The sequence below is a fragment of the Pinus tabuliformis genome, chromosome 2_2 (assembly GCF_031772625.1).
Source record: "Pinus tabuliformis cultivar Carrire ecotype Pingquan chromosome 2_2, CPIR1, whole genome shotgun sequence".
NCBI lineage: Eukaryota > Viridiplantae > Streptophyta > Pinopsida > Pinales > Pinaceae > Pinus > Pinus tabuliformis.
In genome coordinates, this window is record NC_142300.1 from 1,152,418,275 (window position 1) to 1,152,444,399 (window position 26,125).

Sequence of the window (26,125 nt, forward strand, 5' to 3'; positions counted from 1 at the left end):
TAATATCGACATATGATGAAACTTAGTGCACATACTATAACATAACCATACCCAAGCCACTCAAAAAGCCATTTCCTCGCAAAATTCAAGTTCTGGTAAAACCCTTTATTATGTAAGAAATTTAGGAAAACATGCATGCCATACATGGGCTCATGAAAATGACCAAGAAACATTAAATATATGAAATGTAGTAACTCATAATAATACACAACATGTAAAATATAGTTAATCCGTTAAATATAGAATGGAATGTAAATACATAGAACACAAAAATAACTTATCTTTAATAAAGGATTCACCGACTGAGTGCAAACATTAAGCATTCCACCAACCCATAAGGTTTGTTGCACATTCACTCTCTACAATAATCCACCCTCAATTTGTGGCTATGATGCCATAAGGATGGGTTCCTAGGATAATTTACAACTCATAGATAGTTAGCTCACAAGCATTCTCTATTCATAGATTTACACAATTATAGTTGCTAAAGATATTCAACTAATTCCAAGGAAATCTCAACTTCTAGCTCTCTGTCCCTATCATCCTACACAACCTAAGGAAAGTAATCCATTTATCTATAATTTTTTCCTTCAAGCTACTCCATTCCCATTACTTCACTTTGTTACTTCACTTTATCTTCAAATATGAGTATTTTTATTTCAATTTATCTTCAATGTATGATACCATTATTTAGACAACTCGTAAACAATAGGCCATGTGTGTACGTGATTTTAGTTAATGAGATCCATGTATATCCAAATTACCAATTATTCACAATATCCATCAATGATTAATTTAGTCATTGCATTATTATTTCACTAGCAATTCACTATGGATTAAATATGAGCATAAAAATAGATAAAGCATAGCACACAATCAACATATCATCAACACACAAGGACACCGTGATTTTAGGTGGAAACCCAATTGTTGGGATAGGGTGGCCAAGGTCAGTTTTGGGGTTAGTTTAACCTATTTTGTAAAATTTTTGTAAATAATGTAAAGTCTCTGTGAAATGTGGATGTAGAGCGCATAGTTAAGTAGGAGTCAAAGGGGCTTTAGCCCCTTGTTTGGGTAAGTGATAGGATGGTTTTTGAGACTCATCGATGGTCTGCGGACCATGGTATTGTAAGGAAAAGGATGTATATAGTAGAGTCATAGCGAGTCTAATAGGTAACTAAGTAAAGATAGAAATTGTTTTGGTAAAGTGCTAAGGTAGGAAAGCTCTGTTTCCTATACTTAGGCAAAATGGGAACGCTCCTGCAACTGAGTGCGTAGGAGACCTTGATAATAAGTCTGCAACTAAGTGCGCGGACCCCTGCAGCTGAGTGCACAGGGCGGAGAAGTCTGTAAATTGAACACTCAACTTAATAAATACTGATTTTGGGAGAAATACCTTGCCTTTGAGTATTATTCTTATTTATGTTCATGTTATGCTTTATCGCTCAATGACATTTTTACTATGGAATAATGTGTAAATGTTGTGTGAACCTACTGAATCTTTAATATTTATGCATAAACTAAGTAATTATCTGGTTTTGTGAAGATAAGGGTTAATTCTGTTATGATCTCTGATGAATTGGATAGATCTACACAAAGGCAGACCTAGTGTTACTAATTGGTGCACAGAAGTGGATAGGCTGCTTCTTTTAAGTCCCTAAAGTTCGATCGCAGACCTTCATGAAGGTCTAGAAGTCATTTCTTAGAGTTGTAGTAGTAGGTCATAGAAAGATACTAATCTGCGCGAAGGAAGATCTGAGCTACAAAGGCTTAAAACCACTTATCACACGGTCTCTGGATGCAGAAACCTAGTTCTAGCATCCCTCAATACTACTTTGGGTGAGACTGCAGCCTGCGCTATGCAGGTTGTTTCCGAAAGGGCTAGCATTTAGGGTTTTGTTGGTTCGCACAAAAAAATCTGAACCTAGGTCAGGCCCCCTTAAGCCAACAAATGGTTCCATTGTTAGGATCGGGATCTAGCTAAGAGATGTGTGATAAATGTTTTCCTACAAAGAAAGAGATTAACAAGTGGATTGATTGAAAAGTTCACACATTCGTGGCTCAACAGAATAGAAGCCCTAAATATCTAAGGAGCAATGGTTACAGATATTTTTGTACACATATGAGACTGACACATTCTTATGTTTCTTCCCTGATGAACTACATGAGTGGTTGTCTAAATTGGTTTATATTCAAGGGATGTGGAGACTTACCGACCCTATATTGTGGACTCATGAACTGGTAGGATTCCTAGAGGGATTAGAAAGAAATATTGTGCGTGTTCTGGATCACTGAATTGATCTCACATTGGGAATTTTTGTGACTTATTTCGTGATCGAAAGAAATATCAGTTATAGTGAAGCATAATGAAGGCTCTTTAAATCACTGTGAGGTAAGTATTTGAAATCGCTAAAGACTGGGATTAAAATGTTATTATGTGAAAATAGGGTTATGCAATTACCTTGATGTTTAGGGCTACATGAAGTGGGAGATTCTTTGGAAGAAATGAAGGATCAAGCCCAAATATAGTCCGCTCATTGAACCCCCTTCAAGCGATGACAAAGGGATGCTGCTAACTACACCACAAAGTGCAGTACAGTTATTTATGTAGGGTATATCGAGGATACCTCATCCACCCACTCCACCTCTTCCTCCACCTCCGCCTCATACACCTACCCCTTCACCCCCTCCTCCTTGACTTCCACCATTCAACATGATGAACACGATGAAGATGTTGATTCTTAAAGGAATACGAAACAAGGATCCTGAATAGTTTTGGCTTGTCGCAGGAGATGTATGGAAAACACAACAAATTATGAACGATAACATCAAGAAAGTGAAGTTGGTTATAGCCTTACAGGATCACGCATTAACATGTTACATCACATATTACAACAGAAACCCAACAAGCTCTGAATAAGGAGTTCAGCAAGCCTAAGTCAGAGGCGCAGTTAGTAATTTAGTTTAAGGAAATCTGATAGAAGGTAGATAAAATGCCTTGGGATTTTGATCAAAGGTTGAAATTCCTAATTAGGTAGGCCAATATGATAATCACCGATTCCCAGCATCGCGACTAGTATATAGCCTCACTCTTGCCGCACTTGAGAGTGCCTCTGTCACAGCAGAAGATAGCAACATAAGAATAAAAGTTGGAAGTAACGATGATATTGGATGCTTTTCCTATATCAGATATGAACCTTGGAGTGAAATAGATTCACTCATAGTTGGAAAGCCTTCACTTGGAATTTTAGAGTCTGGAGAAAGGAAAGGAAGGCCAGCCGGAGGTACGCACTGAGGTCTGGTGTTTGAAGTGTAAGAGTCATGGAAATGATATGGAACACTGCTCGGTCTATAAGAACCATATTATTAGGGGAGGGATTGTACCCTTGAAACTAGAGAATAACAATGGGCAAAGAGTGGGAGCTATGCTATGGTGCGCTATCTGTCAGGTTACAGGACAACATGCGATTGATAACTATCATTTACTGCAAAATTTTGTACAAACACCTCAATAATTGTTTTGTAATTTCTATAAATTTGTGGGACATGATGAATGCCATTGTAGAAGTTATGAGCTGATGATGGATAGAACCCCTACCTACCGAATGCAAGTAGAGAACCAGCCTCAGGATCAGGGTGTAGGAGCTACGCACAGAGGATTCCAAGGCTGAGGGCGAGGAAGAGGTGGTGAACCAGGTCAAGGATGTGGGCAAATAATCTGCTATAACTATGGAAAAGTAGGGCACTTCACATGATATTGTACAAATTCCATGCATACATTGTGTTAGTATTGTCGACAGTTTGACCATGTGATAGAGGAATGTTAGTTCCTTATGGAAAAGATGCAAGAAAAGAAAGCAAAACCCCAATAGCCTATGCAAAACATTCAAATGATGAGGGTTGATCCCCGCGAAGAAGATCAGACCATAAATATAGCGATGAAAATTGAATGGTGACTGGTGCAGATAAAGGTAAGTAGCCTGAGGATAATGGATGGGTGCTCAAGGCTACTGAGAGGGAAGTAGACTTTGATCTTAACCGTGCTAAACAAACCTTCATAGAAGCAAATAAGAACTTTGTTGAGGCCTCTACCTCAGGAAGTTAGAAGAAAATACCAGAGACTAGTATGATGAAAGAGGTAGATCCTTTAGTATTAGCTACTTTTCTAAAGAGTTGTATGAAGTTATTGTGCAATCAGAAAGTAGTAGACGGGTTGCAAGAATTAATCGACGAATGTGAAACTAAAGAAAATACTCCCGCTACACAGCACACTGTGAGGAAAATTGGTAATCATAAGAAGTGCATAGGGCACGATATGAGGTTGGTTATGAAGATAGGTGAGTATCAAATGGACCAGATAATTTTGGATCTGGGGTCAGATGCAAATGTCCTGCCTAAGAAGGCATGGGAAAGAATGGGAAGACCTGCACTGCAGTGGTCTCCTATTTAGCTGCGCATGGAAAATCAATAGAATATTATTCCAATGGGGCACTTATATGGTGTAATGGTGGACATTGAGGGCACAAATGCACTAGCTGACTTTGAGGTCATTGAAATAGTCGATGACAGTAACCCGTACCCCATGTTACTAGGAATTTATTGGTCTATTAATATGAACTGGGTAATCAACTTGAAGAAGCGGAGGATGACATTTTAAAAGAAGTCGCTCAGGGTTGTAGTGCCACTAGACCCTGCTGAAGGAGTGAGTTATACGGAACCTGTTCACAACTTTGTGGAAAGAGATGATGATTTGGATCAGATATACAATATCACATTGCGAAATGAGGATTGGATCAATCCTATGGCTGATGGATGAATTGCATGGGATGGGGATAGTTCCTTCACCTTATATTCGAATGAAGAGCTTGAACACAGGCAAAATTAGTTGCATGATGTATCTAATGTCCGTTGCAATATGACGACCAAATCATTGTGGTGGGTCTCGACTGAGGTAAGGAATCTTCCACATTATGATGGTTTGACTGATGTGGAGTTGTTTCTAGATGAATTTGAAAGGGAAGTACCAGAAGAAAATCACTTCCAGGAAATGGAATTGTTGTTGTGTGCTACACCTGCCTATTGGTGGCGTATGCACAAGGAAAACTTTGCTAGATAGAAGGAATATGGAAGGATGATGAAATTATGGTTTGGGTATGCTAATATGCGGATGATAGAAAAATACAATGGAAAGGATGATCTGCACGATCGGTTAGCACGATGGACTAGGGCTTGGGGAACATAACCACAACTAGAATGGGTGCACATTTTCTATCATACCTTAGATACAATCCCAAGGAATTGGTATTTGGAAATGGAGCTTCATCATGGGACAGCTGAATGGGACATCTTAAGGGAGAGTTTTCTATTAACTTTAAGCTTTGAGGATGGGCTTGAGAGAATTGATGAAGCACTCCAAGAGATGAAAGAATCTATATTAAAAATATCGAAGGAACCGGTAGAATGGGTTCAACCGGATTGGATTACACAATTGCACCATACGCTGGAGTGTTACAATGTGTTGGGATAGGGTCCCTAGTGTCAGTTGTGGGGCTAGTTAACCTAAATTTTGTAAAATATCTAAAGTCTACATGAAATGCGGATGCAAAATTCACAAGTAGATAGGAATCAAAGGGGTCTTAGCCCCTTGTTTGGATAAGTAAATAGCTCGGTTTTGAGACTCACCCATGGTCCGCAGACCATGGTATTGTATTGGAAATGGTATATATTTGAGTCATAGCAAGTCTAGAAGAGGTAACTAATAGTAGTTGATAACTTGGAGTCAAGATAAAGATTGTTTTGGGCAAATGCTAAGGGAGGAAGGTTCTCATTCATGTACTTAGGCAAAAGGGGAAGGCTCCTACAGTTGAGTGCATAGGAGGCCTTGGTAAGTCCACAGCTAAGTGCGCAGACCCCTGCAGCTGAGTGCGTAGGGTAAAGGAGTCTGTAACCTGAATGTTGAAGCTTAATAAATATTGATTCTGAAGAAATACTTTTCATTTGAGTATTATTGCAAGTGTTGTTTATGTTATGTTTTGTTGCTTACTAAAGTGTTTTTCATGAAATAATGTGTAATTGTTGTGTGAATATGTTAAATCTATAATATTTATGCATGAATTAAGTAATTATCTATGTTCATGAAGTTAAGGGTTAATTTTGTTGTTTTTCTGATGGATTAGATAGATATGGGAGAAGGCAAATTGAGGGTTATTGATTGGCGTGTGAAAATAGATAGAATGCTTCCTTAGGGTCTATAAAGATTGGTTGCATACCTTCGTGAAGGTTTAGAAGCATGTTAATCAAGGTTTTCATTGATGTCAATATGGTACTATTGGGATGGCAAATATTCTTTTGATATCATAACCTCATGCATATTATGATGATGTCCTTACTCATAATGACAAGTCCTTGTTTGATAAGGATTCCATTAATGAAGATGTCAAGATATTAATGATGCCATTATGATGTGAAGAAGTATTGTTGATCTGAAAATGGGGCACTTAGGCTTCTTGTCTAACTTATAAGAACCTCTCCCACTTCTAAAGCTTAAATATTCCCAAGATATTATGATTAACCAATGCGGAATTAAATATGTGCTTGAAATAGGTGTATGCTTGTGTTTATTTTTTACTATTTATGTGCTTTAGAATTCTATTCTTTATGTTGATATAACATGCATATAACAGTAAACTAGTGCAGCAAATAAAAAACACATAAGACAACAATTTAATTAGGAGTTCACCCAAAACTCTTGGGCTACGTCTCCGTGAGCTCTAGTCAACTCGACTAGGCTCTCTTGGATTATGGTATAAGTTCTTTTACAAGCTCCATGCTCGACTCCACTGGTTTATATAGGACACAATGGGTTTAGAACACCATATTATCCCTGGCTCTGAAGCTCTTAGGATTTCTGGCTCTGGCTCTCACGCCGGCTCTCGGCTATGGCTTTGGATCTTGCTCTGGCTCTGGCTCTTGGCTCTGGTTCATGGCTCTGGCTCTTGGCTCAAGCTCAGGCTCTGGCTCTGGCTCTAGCTCTTCAGCTCTTGGCTTTGGATTTCTGCAACTTTCAGCTCTCTGGATTTTCAATGACCTCCAAGTGACCCCAAAGACTCCCTTAGCTGCTCAGTGCAGTAGCTTTTCGTTCTCTTGCTTTTGCCTTGCAACTGCCTTTTTTTCTTGCTCCCAATTGAGCTTTCTGCCTCCTTTGAGGTATTTTTCTAGCTTTTCAGCTACCCTAGTTGTTTCTCTGCATATCATCATCTCTCCTCACCTCTATGGCTTCCCTGCTCCTTATCAGTTAGACTGGCCATCTGGCTCTGCGGTTCTGTGGCTTCAAAATGCATCATTTCCTAAAAAAATGACTTCTTGCAATGTGGCATGATGATCATGAGTGGTTACAGAGGTTTCGTGGCCTTCTCATAGGCAAAACCCAAAAATTGAGGAAATCCCATTACACAGAGAATGTCTGCAAAATAAACTATCGGACATGTATTTCAGACCTGAAATCCCATTCAAACGCCCCTAAAATCCCTATCAGGTCCACCATTAGGTAGTATATCACATCGCATAAGTGTTTTGGGTGAGATCCCAAATACATGGGAAATACATGAAAAACCCGACAGAACTATTTCTATCGGACTTGAAAATTTACCGCATCCACCCTAATATCGCATCGGGTCTGCCTTTGGCCACTATCGCAATCCCCACCGTTGATCTACGAGATCTCCGATCCAAAGGTCGATATACATTTTCGGGCGGCTTAGGAGTATGGAGGTTACTTGCCCGAAAGGCAGTTTTCCTCTCTCCTCTGCCAGCCACGTGTCGACTAGTGTGTGGGATCGGGTGGAGCCAGCCCAATACCGCTTTTTGCCTAAGGCCCGCCCGAAATCCCACCTTTACGAAACTCAAATTTTATGAATTGTGCCTATAATTCCCCTTCGGGTACAACTTTATCATTTTGGGCTTTTTCCTTTTTATTTTGGTTTTATATCGGAAATGTGCTAATACAGAAAAAATCCGAAAATCCCGGATTTCAAATTTTATGCAATCGAGCTTTTAAATCCATCGTGTTCGGCAATTGCAAGTCGCCAATTTAATTATGTCCGTCCATTCCTTTCCCGATCTGATAGCTTAGATTGCACGTCACGATTGCTATCGCATATCACATCACATATGGCCCAGGGGTTCTATATATCGCTGATATCAATCCGCCGATCTGATCATTGGCAATCGGCATATCGAATAATCGCAATCGCCAAGTCCAAGGTCCCGATATCACATACATTCCTGTCTCCAATCTGATACATCGGATTGGCCAATCAGGGGTCTCCCACCTTTAGCGTAAGTCCTTCCCTTTGGACCATCTCTGATGCGATTTTCCTTTATAAGGGTTTTTTGCCATTTTTTAGGGGTTTTGCCTCTTTTTCCAAAGAACAAAGGCATATTCTTTCTGTAATAACTTCTACATCCTAAGTCCATTTTAGCCTATTCAATTTGTAGAAGATTCAGAAGGAAAAGATCTCTACAATGGGGCTATTTCTAGGAACTTCCTTGGACTTTCATTTTCCTCTATGAGGAACACTTAGACTTAGGAGTCTATCCAAAATCCATTTTGGATCATGCCTTCCCACTAAAGAAATTTTGGTCTCCAAAATACTGACATACTGATCTGAACAATAAATGAGAGTAACAACACCCTCTTCTTTCAGCATCCATACACTTGCCTTGCATAGTGCCTCTGAACCAAAGCCTTTGACCACTCTCCTTTTTGGATATGCTGGTCCTCCTTGGAAGAACTGTCTTCCTATTTGCCTTCCTGCATAACTCCTGTTGAAATGGTCATAGAAGGTAGTCTAAACTTCTCTGCTTTGATCATTGATCCAAGGTGGCTCAAACAAAAGTGAAGTACATCTACTTCACAAAAACTTTCATTTGTACCTGTTTAAAAACCTGTCAAAAATAACTATTAACAACACCAGAAACAAAGACAACAACTGGATGGTCTAAACTCCTGCTTCAACAAAAGAAACAGATTTCACATCTTGTGAATACCTCCATGTCTTACATCTGCATACAAATTATGGACTAGACAACAAGCCCACAAAACATGTCGTTAAGACAAATGACCCTTCAAGTCAAGCATGTAGAAAAAGACCATTAGGACTCTTTTTCAAAAGATGAAACAATTCATCATTATCTCCATCTTGGAGAGCAAGTTAACTTCTTCCAAGTCAACACTGCATCACATGTATGTCAAAGCAATCAACCCTGCAAGTTAATTACACATACATTTTTAAATACAAGGAAATCATCAACATCCCTGCGTTCATGCACAACATTCTCATGCATGCATTTCTTCCTTCAAATTTCACTTAAGTACACTGTACTTTCGAAGCTGAAATGAAATATAATGTTGCAGCAACAAAGTGAGTCTCCTACTCAACTTCTCCATTAACCTTCTTGGTAAAATCCTACAACTTGCATTCCATTAACAAAGAAATGCAAATAGATGCATCAATAGACATGTAATCTTAATCGAATAAGAACTCTAACTGTTTATTACCAATCCCTTTCAAAGGTACTACCTTTGTTTGCACATCAGCATCAACATGTGAATCATCGTGAAACACATCATCCATGGAATCTTCCTTTCCATTTCTACCATCTTCTCTTTCCAATTTCTTCAGCTTTTGTGGAAGCATTGCTGGATTTAGAGTCCAACACTTTTCAGCAAGATTCCCTTGCTTATGGCCGTAAGTGCACTACATGTGCATCCTCTTGACAGCATGATTTTCCTTGTCCAATGGACCTTTGGCTTCTTGCTTCTTTTCCTTCAAAAGTTTCCTATATGTGGTCATTCTCTTCCAACATCTAGAAACATAATGGTTATCCAAACCATAAAAGGAACATGCAATTCTTTTCCCATATCTATGTGGAAATTTATCATTCTTTGTAAAATCAAAAGGAATATGATTAGAACCAGATTTATAACTGCCTCTTTCACCTTTATTTCCTTCATGAGGAGGTGAAGCAAATGAAGAAGTGGCTCCCTTTGGAACACCATCAATATCTTCAAGGTTTTCAGAGTCTCCACAACTATCTGGTTCAAGTGTGTGCTTCTGAACACCTGCATCCTGCAAATGATGTTTCAAGCTATTGCATTCCTCCTGAATACAATCTTCACGCTCTTGAGGTAGAGGAATCGAAATGAAACTCCTTATTGGAACTGTTTCAATGGCCTTCATGGCAGCTTTGGAACTCTTTCCATAAGACTATCCATAGCCAAGACCCAAATACTTAGGCCTTTCCTCAACCATTATTGGCTCAATAATACCTTGTGCATGATTTCCCAAGCCCTTTCCTTCATAGCCCATCTTGGACATTAGCTTGGAACCCATGCCTCTAGTATGTTTTTCAAAAGAACCAATATAAGCATTCTTAGAGGAATTCTAAGACAAACTGGAATGGTTTACCTCTTCTTCAAGCTGGTACTTGACTAAGGCTTATTGGGCAACAAAGAGCTATGTCTCCAACTCATGCATCCTTCTCAGGTTCATATTTGCAATATGAAGCTGCCTCTCCATTTCCTACAATTTGTTAGAAAGCAACTGCTTCTCTTCCTTCATGGAATTCAACTGCTCTCTAAGTATGCTGCTCTTCCTTCCATCCTCATACATTTCTCTCACCATATCGATCATGGTGGACAAGTCTTGCTTCATGTATTCATCAAATATTCTTGTGATGAAGAAAGAAGAATTTGAGGACTCACTTGTAGAAGTAGTCATTATGCCAATGAATAAAAGAGCTTCAAACAAGATTAATAAAGAGCTTATCCAAGCAACCTTGTCCAACAAACCTCTTGTGCTTCAAGGATTTCCTCGAGGTCCTTTGGGATAGAAGAATGCCTTCAACCCTTCTTACTTCTTGTACTTCCTGGCCTGAGCTATCAATAACTTTCCCTTCACCTCTGCAAACTCAAACAATAGTTAGTCTGCAAACAAGCATACAATCAATCCTTGACAGCCAAAACACCTTTCAGACAAGAAATCTTTGCCCTGTCAATCAAGCATTTGGATATAGCCTTCTTTGAATATGTGGTTAATCAATCTCAAGCTCTAATACCACCTGATCTGAAAATGGGGCACTTAGGCTTCTTGTCTAACTTACAAGAATCTCTCCCACTTCCAAAGATTAAATATTCCCGAGATATTATGATTAACTAATGCGGAATTAAATATGTGTTTGAAATAGGTGTATGCTTCTGTTTATTTTTGACTGTTTATGTGCTTTAGAATTCTGTTGTTTATGTTGATATAACATGCATATAATAGTAAAACAATGCAGCAAATAACAAACACATAAGACAACAATTTAATTAGGAGTTCACCCAAGACTCTTGGGCTATGTCTCCGTGACCTCTATTCAAATCGACTAGGCTCTCTGGCATTATGGTTTAAGTTCTTTTACAAGCTCCATGCTCAACTCCAATGATTTATACAGAACAAAATGGTTTCAGAACACCATCTTATCCCCAGCTCTGAAGCTCTCAGCCTTTCTGGCTCTGGCTCTCGCTCTGGCTTTCGACTCTGGCTTTGGCTCTTGGCTCTGGCTCATGGCTCTGGCTCTTGGCTCTAGCTCTAGCTCTGGCTCTGGCTCTGGCTCTTCGGCTCTTGGCTCTGGATTTCTACAACTTTTAGCTCTCTGGCTTTTCACTTGACCTCCAAGTGACCCCAAAGACTCCCTCAACTGCTCTGCGCAGTAGCTTTTCTCTCTCTTGCTTCTACCTTGCAACTGCCTTTTTTTCTTGCTCTCAATTGAGCTTTCTGCCTCCTTTGAGGTACTTTTCTGGCTTTTCGACTACCCCAACCATTTCTTTGCGTATCATCATCTCTCTGTGCCTCTGCAGCTTCCCTGCTCCTTGTCAGTTAGACTGGCCATCTAGATTTGTGGCTCTATGGCTTCAAAATGCATCATTGCCTGAAAAAATTCCTTCTTGCAGCGTGGTATGATGATTAGAAGTGGTTACAGATTTTTCAGGGCCTTCTCATAGGAAAAACCTAAAAATTGAGAAAATCCCATTACACAGAGAATGTCTGCAAAATACACTATTGGACGTTTATTTTGGACTTGAAATCCCATTCAATCGCCCCTAAAAGCCCTATCAGGTCTGCCATTAGGCAGTATATCACATCGCAAAAGCGTTTTGGGTGAGATCCCAAATACACGAGAAATACGTGAATAACCCAATAGAACTCTTTCTACCGGACTTGAAAATTTATCGCATCCACCCTAATATCGCATTGGGTTCGCCTTTGGCCACTACTGCAATCCCCACCGTTGATCTACAGGAACTCTGATCCAACGGTTAATATCCATTTTCAAGTGGCTTAGGAGTATGGAGGTTACCTGCCCGAAAAGGTGGTTTTCCTCTCACCGCCAATAGCCACGTGTCGACCAGTGTGTGGGATCAAGCAGAGCTAGCCCAATACCGCTTTCCGCCTAAGGCTCACCTGAAATCCCGCCTTTATGGAACTAAAATTTTATGAATTGCACCTATAATTCCCCTTCGGGTTCGGCTTTATCACTTCGGGCATTTTCCCTTGGATTTTGGTTTCATAGTGGAAATGCGCTAATACAAAGAAAATCCGAAAATCCCAGATTTCAAATTTTATGCAATCGGGCTTTTAAACCCATCGGGTCTAGAAATCGCAAGTCGTTGATTTAATCTTGACCATCCATTCCTTTCTTGACAGCTGAGATTGCATGTCACAATCGCTTTTGCATATCGCATCGCATACAGCCCAGGGGTTTTGTATATCGCTGATGCCGATTCGTCGATCTAATCATCGGCAATCGACATATCGCATAATCGCAATCACCAAGTCCTGGGTCCTGATATTGCATACATGGCTACCTCTGATCTGATACACCGGATCGGACGATCAGGGATCTCCTGCCTTTAGCCTAAGTCCTTCCCTTTGGACCATCTCCGATGTGATTTCCCTTTATAAGGGTTTTTTGCCATTTTTAGGGATTTTGCCTCTTTTTCCAAAGAACAAAGACATCTTCTTTCTATGATAACTTCTGCATCCTAAGTCCATTTTAGTCCATTCAAGTTGCAGTAGAACCTCTGCATCCTAAGTCCATTTTAGTCCATTCAATTTGCAGTAGATTCAGAAGGAAAAGATCTCTGCAATGGGGCTATTTCCAGGAACTTCCTTAGAATTTCATTTTCCTCTGTGAGGAACACTTAGACTTAGGAGTCTATCCAAAATCCATTTTGTATCACTTGTCCTAGATGCATGTTGTTCATAATGTCATAAATTTCCTTGAACTAACCATGAAGACTCTATAACCTCTTGTATCCTTACTCTTGATGAAGAATTCCTTCTTATTGATACTCATAGTGACTATTGATGAGAAAGCTCTTCTCGTGATGATCTAGCACTTGATCTAATAAATTGACGAATGTTGCATATGGTTAATGAAATTAACATATCACTGCACTATCATAATGACCACACTTGATGATGGTATTGATGACATGATTGGAAGATTTCCTTGGAGCTCTCCTAATGGGAAATGTATGTTGCACTATGACTTATCACTGCACAAGTATATGATGACATTGCTGGATAGTTGGATACAAGATGATACACTCATGATATCACTCATAATAATATTGTTGAGCCACACAATGATGAAGCCATGCTATCTTAATCACCTTCTGCACATAAAAAAATTCAAGGGCAGTGACAAAGAAAAATGGTTTTTTACACCTTGGAGGCATCTTTCCACAATGATTCATATACCATCTTAAAGAGGATATTTTAAGGTTGATGAGATATAATTTTTAAGGTACACAATATATATTTGTAGGCTAGCCGACCTACACTTTGTCACTTATGTTGGCCTCCCTCTAGAAATACTTGTCCCTTCATTTCAAACGCAAATCAGTATAAATACAAGCGGAATTCATCATTCTAGCACATAATTTTTGGTGAAGAGCATCTTGAAAACAAAAAACAACAAGGAGAGGAGGACTTAAGAGCTATTTGTTTGGGTTATTCCTTCTCAATGTGGGACAAAAAATTATTTTGACAACCATATGTGGTAATAAAGAACTCGGACCTACATTAATCTCTTCAAATATGTATGGTTTAGAATTGTAGAACCATGGAGTATTTAAGGGCCAAGAGGCCTAGTATAAGGCCCTCTCTTCTAGCCACAGAAGTAGCATCACGTGAAGGAGTTTGAACTATGTAAAAGCTCAGATTACAGTCAACATGAAGGCTACCATCAGACTTGTGGCAACTCTTGTGTGAAGTTTCAGAGGCTTGGACCATGCATCTACCTTGACAGACTTTCCTACAGTTGGATGTTTTTATTAGAATTTCTCTCTAAAAATTTGTGAATTGCAGATCTCTAATGCATCTTCTCTATGGTGACATATTGGAGACCTGTAGTGGATTCTATGTGAACCTGTGATGACTTGTCTACAAACTGTTTGACCTATGGACATAGATATCAATTTGAAATTTTGAATCTATGGTAAATCTCACTTAGGAAAGCATCTATTGCAGACCTAAAGTGGATCATTGCAAACATTTTTGTAGACCTATGGTGATTCATTGGAAATATGTGAAAGCTTTTTAAGGAGCTACTGTCTTGGAGGATAAACTTATTTGTAGATCTTAGTTGAAGTCACAATTGCATCTTGGTTGGAAATACTATTTTTTGTAGATAGTGTTGATTTTGTTTGGAAAGTCTTTGAGGTCATTCCTTTGGACCTAGAATAATTAAAGAAGCATCCTTGGAACTTTGGAGCAGATTCTTTTGAAACATTTTTGTAACATCCCTAAAGTCTTGCATACCTTGAGGCAGTGTTGAAGAATTTCAAAAGTTGATCTTGGAGTCAATCTTGGAGACACGATGCCTTGTTTCTCTCATGAGGTGACCTTGGAAAAAGTGTTTGGGTGACATGAAGAGCAGTGGTGACACCTTTTGAGAAGACAAGGTTTCCATTGTGTTGTGGCCACCAACAACCCCCCTCCTTATTTAGTATTAGCAATAACACTAGGTAAGTGGGGACCCTTAGTAAAAAATTAAAAAAATTCAATTAAGGTTCATGTATTTTACTCCTTAAGAAAACATCGCATCGCGTGAAGAATGATAGGACATTTCCTTATGAGTAATATGATAAACTGCGAGAGTGCGACGTGAATTCCATCGCATCGCATGCATTAAGAAAATGCTCACATTGGAAAACCTTTAAAAATCGCCGATATCCGATATGTGATATCGCATATCGCATATCGCAATGTCGCGTGGAAATCACATAACAATTTAACGATTGTAACAATCTACGATTTTGCGATAGCGCGATACTGCAATCCGTGATCTTGCGATAGCGCGATCAAGTAACCTTGCGATAGAACATATTAATGAAATTTGAGGTAATGCAATACTTCGATGCTGCGATGCGAATCGCAAAAACATTCCATCGCAGATTTTCCCTGGCTCAATATTCGAGAAAAGTTTTTTCGTAAACCAAAAATTGGATACGCGCTTTAATGATAATTAATGAATGATACGCCAGTTGTTAATGAAAGATGGTTTTGTGTTTTTCGAAGAGTCAGTTTACATCAGGTGGCATGTTTTTGTACATCCGTAGAGCTTAAATCTTTCTTGTCGATTTTTATTATCATTACTCTCTCCTCATGTGTGAACTGCAGGAACGAAAAACAGAGGTAACACAAAGCAATGTGCAGGAAGCCATGAAGGAAAAGGGTAAAGCTCCAATGCTCAGAGACAAAGAAAAAATGCTCTCATAAATGGATATCGCATGCAACAGAGCCGCGGATTAACAGAACGCTGCTGAGCTATCCATTACAGATCTTTCATTCACAGCCATGGTTGAATGAGTAGTCGAACAATGCTGATGTCAACAGGCGGTTTAATGCTCAAGGTCAGAAGCTCACGAAAGCAGTTTCTTTTTACAAATTTTGAAGCTTATGTCCGGTGAAGGAAAAGGCGCTAAAGGCGAAAAACGCATCAGAGAGGCCCGGATCAAAGAACGGAGGCAGTTTCCGATGCGCGATTAGTGCCTAGCGCTAATCGTGCATCGCTGAGAAAATTGCTCAAAAAGCAAAGCCTCTAACTGCTCAGTCACTTGTAAGCCCGGAAAACGCAAGAAAGCAATGGTAAAGAACAAACTGGAAACATAAAGCTGAAAGAAAAGGCAGAAGCAATTCAAGGATTAACCAAGTGGAACTTGGATTATTACTGGGCATACACAGTAAATCCACATAGCCAGAGGATGACTCTCGAGCATATCATCAATTTTGCTGAAAAGATGGTGCCAGCTCTTATCATTTCTGTTTCCTTAGCCCAACCAAAAGCGGAAGACAGTCAGCCGACTCTACCCAGGATAATATTGAATGCTCGCAACATTAAGGAGAAAATGCAGAAATAGTTAGATATTAGATTTAATTTTTAGAAATAGTGTTGCTTAGAAAAAGGGAGGCCATTTAAACCGTATCCTGAATCTGGGTAATTAAGTTATTTAGTTAGTAGTATTTAAACCCTTCTCATGCATTTAGAGAAGGATCCAGAAATTTATCAAAAACTTGTCCTCAGAACATGCACTTTTGCACCCTCAGATGAGGTTTTGGTGAATGAATGGATCAAGATTTGTTGATGTTTGCATTTGATATCTGCGACTGATGTTGCACTTCTGTACTCTTAGTGGATGTTAGAGCAAGGAGAGATAAATCATTGTTGCTTGAATCTTATGAGTAGGACTAGTCATAAATGGTACTTTTATCTCTTGACCATTTCTGCTTATATGTTAAAGTGATATACAATTTTTAGTTGTTTATGTATTATAGCATGAATGCTTGGGTTATCATTTGGCACTTGTGTACGGTGATAGCTATTTATTTATGCCTAATGTATGAATAGCTCATTATGCAATATGTTTTTCGCAACTGTTTCGTCTAAATTTTTAGGTGAAGTGGTTCATCTTTATTGATTTCCTTTCTTATAATCGCTGAATGATCTTTATTACCAGTTGTTATTTGAAATTTCTTTAGATCGCATAATAGAAAAATTACATCCCAGGTTAGTATAGATTTAGATGTGTTGTTTATTAGATTACAATAGCATAGAATTAGATTAAAGTTTGAATTAATATAGCTTAGATAGGAACTGTTAGATCAGCAACATGAAATTCTACACACACACACACTCATATATTGGGAAACTGGTCCCATTATCCCCAGTCGGACCCGCTATACCAAATGGATAAGGAGCTGCCAACCAAGGTCCGGACCGGGCGGGTATCCCCATTGTTGTCGACCCGATTTTCAGGGCCTCAACATATTTGGTGCTAGAAGGAGGGCATGAACTATGAATGGCAAGTAAATCCAAACCTGAATACCATTCTGAGAGTAAATCACCCTCATCATCTCCCCTGACTTCTCCATTACATTTAAATCCAGAGTCAGAAGTCGCTCGAGTATCAACTGCTACTACACACCCTAATATTTTAGAACATTCTACCGTTGAACTTCCTGAAGTCGAATCCCTGATTCACAAACTTCAGCGATTTTCCATTTCTCCTCAGAGGTCTAATAAATCTCAAGGCAGCGTGACTTCGCAGTACAAACCTGCTCATCCCCTGACCGGGCTAAAGAGTGAAAATTTTGGCGTCCAGCCAACTGAATTACCTCTTCCCACTAGGAAAAGAGCGAGGAAATCACCTAAAGAGTCTGACAGTGAGACTCTTTCTTCAACATCATCCATCCCAACTACTTCACCACGAAGTCAACCATCCACTCCACCACTCCAGGTCATCGTCCATCTGTTCACTGGAACACCCACTACTCCTCCTCAATCATCTACAATCGTAGTATCCTCATCCTCCCAGCTGCAGGGATCATCTTCTGCACTTTCCTTTGTTAGCAGTTCAACTATGGCCCAGTCTCCATGGAATAACCCTAGGGCAGTCTTAATGCCTGCACCCTTGAGTCAAATACCGGCCCATCCTGAGAAATGGCTGCCTAAATTCAATCTCGAGGTAGGAATGCTAGCATAAGAGCACATAAATAACTTCATGCTTTCCATTAATCTCAATGGGGTTACTAATGAAGATGTTGTTGTTCGGCTCTTTCCTTATACACTGCAAGGAACGGCCAGGTCATGGTACTTTTCATTACCCTATGGATCCATCACAAGTTGGGATATCTTCCAGGAGAAATTCCTAACCAAGTTTGGTGATGATAGGTCTACGTCAATGTTAATCAATGACCTATCCAATCTTAAAGCCGAAACTAGAGAGCCTATCAAGGATTTCAATTTACGTTTCAACAAAATTTTCAACAAAATTCCTACTGCTTCCCAGCCTGTTGTTGGGAAAAGTATCTATTCAGAATGCCCCTATCCCACTCTAAGGTGTGATAGTGCCTTAGCAACAAACAAGGAAAACTATTTTCGTATTCTTCTTTATGAAATGTAAACGAAGAGGAAGGATGTAACTAACCTGTGTCTTTCACTAGTTTGTTGATCCACTCGCTCTCCTCTTTGTTCGCTTCCCGCTGCCTGCTCCCTCACTAGTCCAGCTTCACCGAGTTCCTGCAAGATCACAGAAGAGGAAAACTACACAAAAGACATAGATTTACATTCATAACTAGCTTAGGATCAGATTTAAGCTAAACATGCAAATATAACAAAGCATCATTGATACACAGCATGTAGAGGAAACTCAAATAGTTTTATTGATATAATAAGAAAGTCCAAGAGGAGATACAACCGAGTGAGTCCCGATCCAGCATCTACCTCCCAGCAAAGGAATCCCTTCCTCACCTCCAACAAAGCATAAATCACCCAATGCACTAATCTCAATCTCAAACCAACAGCAATTCTCTGCAAAGTAAAAAATTCCAGCCTCTGGATCTCTAGGATGAGGGATCCATATATAGATGTAAGCAGAGAGGATGAGTCAGCTTATGTTTTGACTTGTGGCTTCTCTCTGTTAGTTCTTGCTTCCACTTGGAGGCTAAGAGCCTCTTACTCATCCTTGGTCGAACTCAGTGAGGCAAGTGTCATTGAGGAAGATTCTGGAAGCTTCCATTGTCTGTACACCTTGCGGAATGACACTGCCATTTGGCATTTCTCGCTCAGCGCACCCTGGTAGTGCATTTAGGTGTGTTGCAATGCACCTAGCTAGTGTACTGGGGTGCTTTGCAACGCAGGCAGCTAGTAGAGCATCTGAATTGATCCTGATTTGACTGATTCTGAGTAGTTTTTGGTGGAGAACTTCTGGGAGAAGCTGTCATTGGTTGACCTTGTTCCTTTAGGGGCAGGAACAACACTTTTAGGGACTTTGGATCCCTTGGATTATGGACATTTCATGCTTAAATCTATAAGGCACAAAAATGTCTATAACAGTTGCCCCCTAAAGTATGAGGTCGTTTATCGGGTGAAATGCTTTATTAGGAGGATCCGAAGTTCTTTCAATGCTAGGAGGAGACCTGTAATAAGATACAATACAATACATTATTTTCATACTGTTTTCATGATCTAGCTGAGGCGGGCATTCCCATGCTCAGCTTTATAAATTCATTTTTATGTACATAGGACGGACAATCGTCTGATGATAGACTGATGATTCTGATGAAATCATCATCCTTTTGGTAGGATGATTATCTGTGATGCAATGCTGTACATGTCAATGTCTTTATTTTTCCTAAATATATATCGCAGCCCGGATGGATGAAACTAGATCCGGGGTCTTCAATCTCGTCCGATCTTCACTCTAAGTACAAGTCGATCCATGTGAGAAATGTTTTGAAGTCAAACATGGAAAGACATCGCTTGATTACCAGTCAATGATGTAAACTGTTAACAAGCGCGAGAGGAATCACCGATAATGATAATGACCCTCAAGGTACTGCAGTACAATTCACGTGGTGTGAATAAAGGACTTGGCGTCGAACACCACGCAAACTCTTTCGGTCGAAGGTCATTGATGTATACCTGTCGCCGGAAGTGAGAAACTTGCCATTGAGGCATGCAAGCTTCAAAGTACTGAAGGGGTGTTCCTAGACCAACTTCTTGGATAATGAGCTGATGTCGACAAGAAGCGATCCGTCAAAGGAGGGCCTTAATGAATCCCACATCAATGACACGGAACGGAGCAAATTATTTTGATGGAGGTGAAAACGATCTGATGATATATGGTTCAGGGTGGCGGTCATGAAAGAATGAAGTATAATGTATGGTAGTGGATGGGACACAGGTGACTTCTCTGGATGACTTCTCTTGAACATATCGGCGACACTTATATGATGGATTGGTAGCATTTACCCCAAAGGTGGATGGTATGGTGAGACCATGGTGATGTGACTGGTGAATGAAACAACCCAACCCGACTCAGGCACGGAGTGGAAGTGTCATGTTCAAGAGCGACTTGATACCAATAAAGGTTCTTTGAGTTTCTTCCCAATTTTCCCCAGTCATTGCTGACCAGTACCTCTTTATTTTTTTCAAGATTGAGGAGGATAACATATGCTTGTTCTATAATTTTCCCTTCGGGCAAACCCATCGCTATTGTTTAACGAGCCTAGCTATAGTGAAACTCGTTCTCGTCTAAAGACAAGTTTGTCGCTATTAATGTTTTTAACGAGTTTAATGACAAAGATAACTCGATCCTTTTCCTTTTTAGGGAGTCTAAAAAAGAACGTAAAGGTAACTCCGGAAGCCCTTTTTCGTCATCTAATCCCTTAAGTCCGAAAAAGTATAAAACAATACAGAAGGGATGAATTTTCGATAGTTTTAACGAGCCGAACAAAACAAGCGCTCGATCTTTTTGTGCAATAATCCCTCAGGTCCAAAAAGATTAAAATCTAGAGGAGGGATAACACTTTCGGTCGCTTTAACGAGCTGGAAGGCCAAAACTCGGCAATATTTTCATATTTTACGAGTCAGATGGAAAGAGCTTAAAGAAGACTCGTCTTTTGAGGAACGAGTGATAAAATGGGTAGCAGCTGATTCCAGGTAAGGGTTGGAATTTTCCAATCACGGCAGTGTCACAAGGATGGCTAGTGAAATCACTCTTCACAGCTGTTCCTCAAAATGGGTAAACAATCAAATGGAGGTGAATGATCGGCCAATGGAAAAGTGGAGGTGACAGTGCAAACACGACCAAGGCTGTAATGGTTGATAATGTTACATTCACGGTGGTTATTTACCAGAGGATAGTTCATTTTTTAACGAGCTTAAACGCGGGTTGAAACACTTGCTCGATTTTATGTTTATTTTTTAACGAGCATGAACTATGTGCTAAAACTGCTCGATCTTATGTTTATTTTTTAACGAGCATGAACTATGTGCTAAAACTGCTCGATAACATGGTCTAGTTTTGATTTTTTACCATAAATAGCTTTTCCTTTTCAAAGATAGTACTATTCTTTCAATTGCTTCATCAAACTAGTTAGAAATGAACAACATTTTCTTGAAAATGAGATTAAAACGCTAATATTTTACTTTGAACTACGTAAAAAGCAATTAAAAAGTGTTTTTACCTCTCATTTTACCATTTCATTTGAACTTGGTTTGTTGGAGCTTTGGAGGTGCCTCTTCCCCCTTGATTTTCATCAGCTGAGTTCGGGAGATTCTGTGGACGATTCTTGGCGCTGTCTGGACCAGGTAGGAGCTAAACCTGAGCTCTTTCATTTCATGGTTTCCTTTCTGCATTCTGTGCTTCATTCCCTACTTTTCTGAGCCCCTGGGGTTTGATGGGCTCGTTCTGCCATCAGCACACCTTGGGCACTCGAAACCTACGCTGAATGTTGACCATTGTGAAGGAAATTTGACATTCAATGCAGGTGGAACACTGTGCAGGTGCGTTGGGCGCAGAAAAGGATTTTCTTGCACAGTTTTTGATGAAAATTTTTGCCTGTTTCTCATCAAAACCAGGATCTAACTCCCCTCTTGTTTGTTTTTCAGAGATTTTGGAGCAAAATGACCCTTACATTGCAAGAACAATAACATGAAGAAGAGGACATGATTGCCCTACATGATCCCGTTACAGTGAACGCGCTGCGGAACTGTGGTTTGTTGAAGTTCTTCCGCATCTCTAGCATGAGACAACAGATCAACCTACTGCAGTATTTGCTCGATGCCTGGGATCTTATCAATCAAGTTTTCCAGATTAGGGGAAAATCTATCCCCTTGACCGCAGTAGACATTTACTTCTTGATTGGCTTGTCGAGGCGGGGTGCCCCCATCTCTTTGTCAGGTTCGGCCCGAGGGAGTGACTCTGTGAGCGATTATGTCCGCCAATATTGCAGGAAAGGATCTCAGCCGAGTAAATATGGCAAGATCATCATCCGTGATGTCACTGACAGGTCTCTTAGGTCTATCCTGTTTATTTTTGGTAGGATGGCTGGTAGTGCGTCTCTTCATGTAGCCAACAGATCCTATATGCAGCATGCCTTGGAATGCCTCCAACCGAAAATATTCAACTGGTGTGATGCAGTACTTCTTGTGATGAAAAGTCAGTTGACCAAGATAAAGGACGGGAGGTTGAAGAACTTTGGGTTCGGTTCTATTTTGACCTCCTTTTCCTTGGAGAAGATACCACTGATGCAGCCGTAGTACATTGCACTTGAATTACCTTCTCCTACTAAACCACGCATGTAGAGATGGGTTGACCATATGTCTAGGCATGCTGGTCAATCTCAGATTTATTTTTCTAATACCTTCTTCAAGTGGTTTGATCGTCAGGACATGGTCTATTCCGAGTATCCATATGTTGGTATGGACTTTCGGGGTGATCCGAATTTAGTACTGCCGGATGGTGAGCAGTGGGGCGCTATTGGTAAAATTTTCGACCATATCACTGTTTACTGTTTTTATTTATAATGTCCTTGTGCTTTATTCTATCAAGACTTTTAATCAAACTCATGTGTGCATGCAGATGTTGGTCCTGTTCATCCAGTAGTTCACCTGAGAGTGCCAGCCGCCACCCTAGCAGGAGAGGCCGCCGGGAGGGTTATCCTTTGTGACCTTGATGTGGCTGAGACTCTCACAGCTGTGCAGGAGCAGGTTGAGAGCCTTACTCTCGGTATTCCAGATGTGAGGATCGATGAGCTACCTTTGCAGTTACAGTGACATACTACTGGTGTGCCTAGACGATGGACTCGTCTCTTACACATGATTGCATAGGCTGTGACTTGCTATCACGAGCATCACTAGACTAGGGTGCCCCCTAGCATTTTGAGTTTTTGGGTCATGTGACCGATTTTATCTTGGTTACAGAACATTATATGTAAACCATAAACAACTATATACACATATTTTGATTTTCGGGGTTTTATTCTGGTTGAGTTATGTGATCCACATGTAAAACATTGATGATGTGTTTCTTTTTATAAATGTCGCAAATGTCTATCTAACACATAGTTCGCTAATGAGTCAGTTAACGTGTTTAAGTTTCTAGAAATATGTTGATATTGAATCAAATCAAATTGTCTTTCCAAAATCTTAACCCTTAGGAACATGCGATAAATGGCCGGGTTTTGGACGGAATATATATCATTGAGTTGTAGTATTATGAGTTGTGAGTCTAGCCTGACGATTAGTCGGCGTATACCATGGGTGATGGCATCAGAGAGAATTTCTATCAACGCGCTATACTCAGCGATGTTATTCGTTGATTGACCGATACATACACCTCTGAAACTTACTAACTCGCCGCTTCGATCAAAAATGGCCTAGGCTGCAGAGGACAGGTTCCGCGAACTACGACTCGCTCCGTCGGCATATCCAACACATGTCTCCAAAAGGTTTGACATCTGCAATAAATGTAAAAAGGTGGATTACTCGACCAAAACGAACACTTTAGCGAAAACAAAATACAACAAAAGCATATTGGTTACTATTTAAGCATAGTAACGCTTGAGGTACAACCCATTACGAGGTTGCGCCAGTGGAATTCCGTCATAATCCATTAACTCGTAGGCTCCTTTTTCTAACACTCGTTTAACAATATAGGGGCCCATCCATAACGAATTAAATTTACCTACTCCCAATTTATCGGATTCTTGGTCGTAAAGCAAGACCAAGTCACCTTCTGAGAAGACACGGGGTTTGACATTTTTTTCGAACTGCGCCTTGACTCGTTTCTTATGGGCTTCGTTAGCCAAAGCGGCATCATGACGGGTTTCATCCAATTGGATTAATTCCAAGAAACGGGCCTCTTCTTCTGAAGTTCCAGGGAGGAGATCGATTGCGAGTTTAAGAGACGAGATTTGGCACTGGACTGGTAAGATTGCTTCCAGGCCATATACCAGTTGGAAGGGTGTGAACCCGGTCGCATTCCTTACCGATGTTCAGTAATCCCACAAGGCTAAGTACAGGATTAGGTGCCACCTTCTTTTGTGAACTCCGATCATCCTTTGCAACATACGCTTCAGGACCTTGTTGATCGCTTCAACTTGTCCGTTGGCTTGCAGATAATACGGAGTAGAGATGTCGTGAGATAGCCCTAGCTTGGCAGCTAATTCAACCATCATGTGATTGCGAAAATGCGATCCATGATCTGTGACTATAGCCCGTGGTACGCTGAATCTGGCGACTACATGATTGAAAGAGAAAAGGGTAGCTCTTTCACCAGTGTTATCTAATGTAGGCATCGCCTTGGCCCATTTGGTAAAATAGTCCACGGCGACTATAATATACCCATGCCCCCCAGTCGAGGTGGGGTTACATGTCATGAAATCGATGCCCCATTTGGCGAACGGCCCAACAGCAATTATTGGCTGTATAGGTGCGGGTGGTCTTCTAGTTTTTCTATCAAAAATTTGACAAGCATGGCAACTTCTGACTGCGGTTATGCAATCTTTGAACATTGTTGGCTAGAAGTATCCTGCTCGTAAATTTTTTTGTGCTATAGCATATCCAGATTGATGCCCCCCACACACTCCTGAATGACACTCATTCAGGGCTTTTTCGGCCTCCTCATGGGTGAGGCACCTTCTCAGAACTGTATCGATACCACGACGGTAAAGCGTATCACCGACGATCATGTAGTCTTTTGCTTGGTATCGTATACATTTTTGTTCAGAGTGAGAGGTATTTGGCCTGAATTTTTGGGTCTGGAGATAAATTATTATATCTCCATACCACTCATTGCTTGTAGATATCATAAACAAATTCTCGTCCACGATTGATTCTTCGGATGTTTCATTGTTGGACGACGATGGGAGATCGCATAATAATTCTGCAAAAACTAGAGCTTTCTTTGACTTGGATTTTACAAATTCCAGATCAAACTCTTGAAGGATTGCTATCCATTTTGAATATTTGCCCCCCAGCAACTGTCATGACAATATATAAGTCATAGGGTTGCAATCTGACAGAATGGTAGTTTTCCGAAAGAGGACATAATTTCGAAATCTTTGTATCGCTTGAACCGCTGCAAGCGCTAGTTTTTCAACATAAGCATATTTACTTTCTGTATCTTTTAAGTTTCTACTTAAATAATATATAGGGTGTTCAATTCCATCGACTTCTTGAACTAAAACCATTGCGATGGTTGTATCTGCTGCAGCCAGATACAGGTTAAAATCTTTTTGATAATCAGGGGCGTACATTAATGATGCTTTTATTAAGGTATCTTTTAAAGCATCAAAGGAAGCTTGTGCAACTTGATCCCAAACGAAGGGTACCTCCTTTTTCAAAAGACGTGTATAACCTTTAGCAAGTTCGGCGTAATTCGGAATGAACCTCCTCAAAAAGTTTGCTTTCCCTTGGAGTTTCTGAATCTGAAGCAAATTTGAAGGTGGAGGCAAATTTATGATTGCCTGGACCTTGCACGGGTCGAGACGAATCCAATCCTTGGAGACTAGAAAGCCAAGTAAATGACCAGAACCGACGCAAAATACCCATTTGTGCGGATTGAGTCGTATCTTGTAGTGTCGGTAACGTAGAAATATCGCTCTTAAATGCCGCGGATGATCAGTCTGCTTTCACGAATGAGCCGGAAGGTCGTCGAGGTATGGTTGAATGATGTTCTTGATGTCATGGAAGGCATAATTCATTGCCCTCTGAAAGTTTTCCCCTG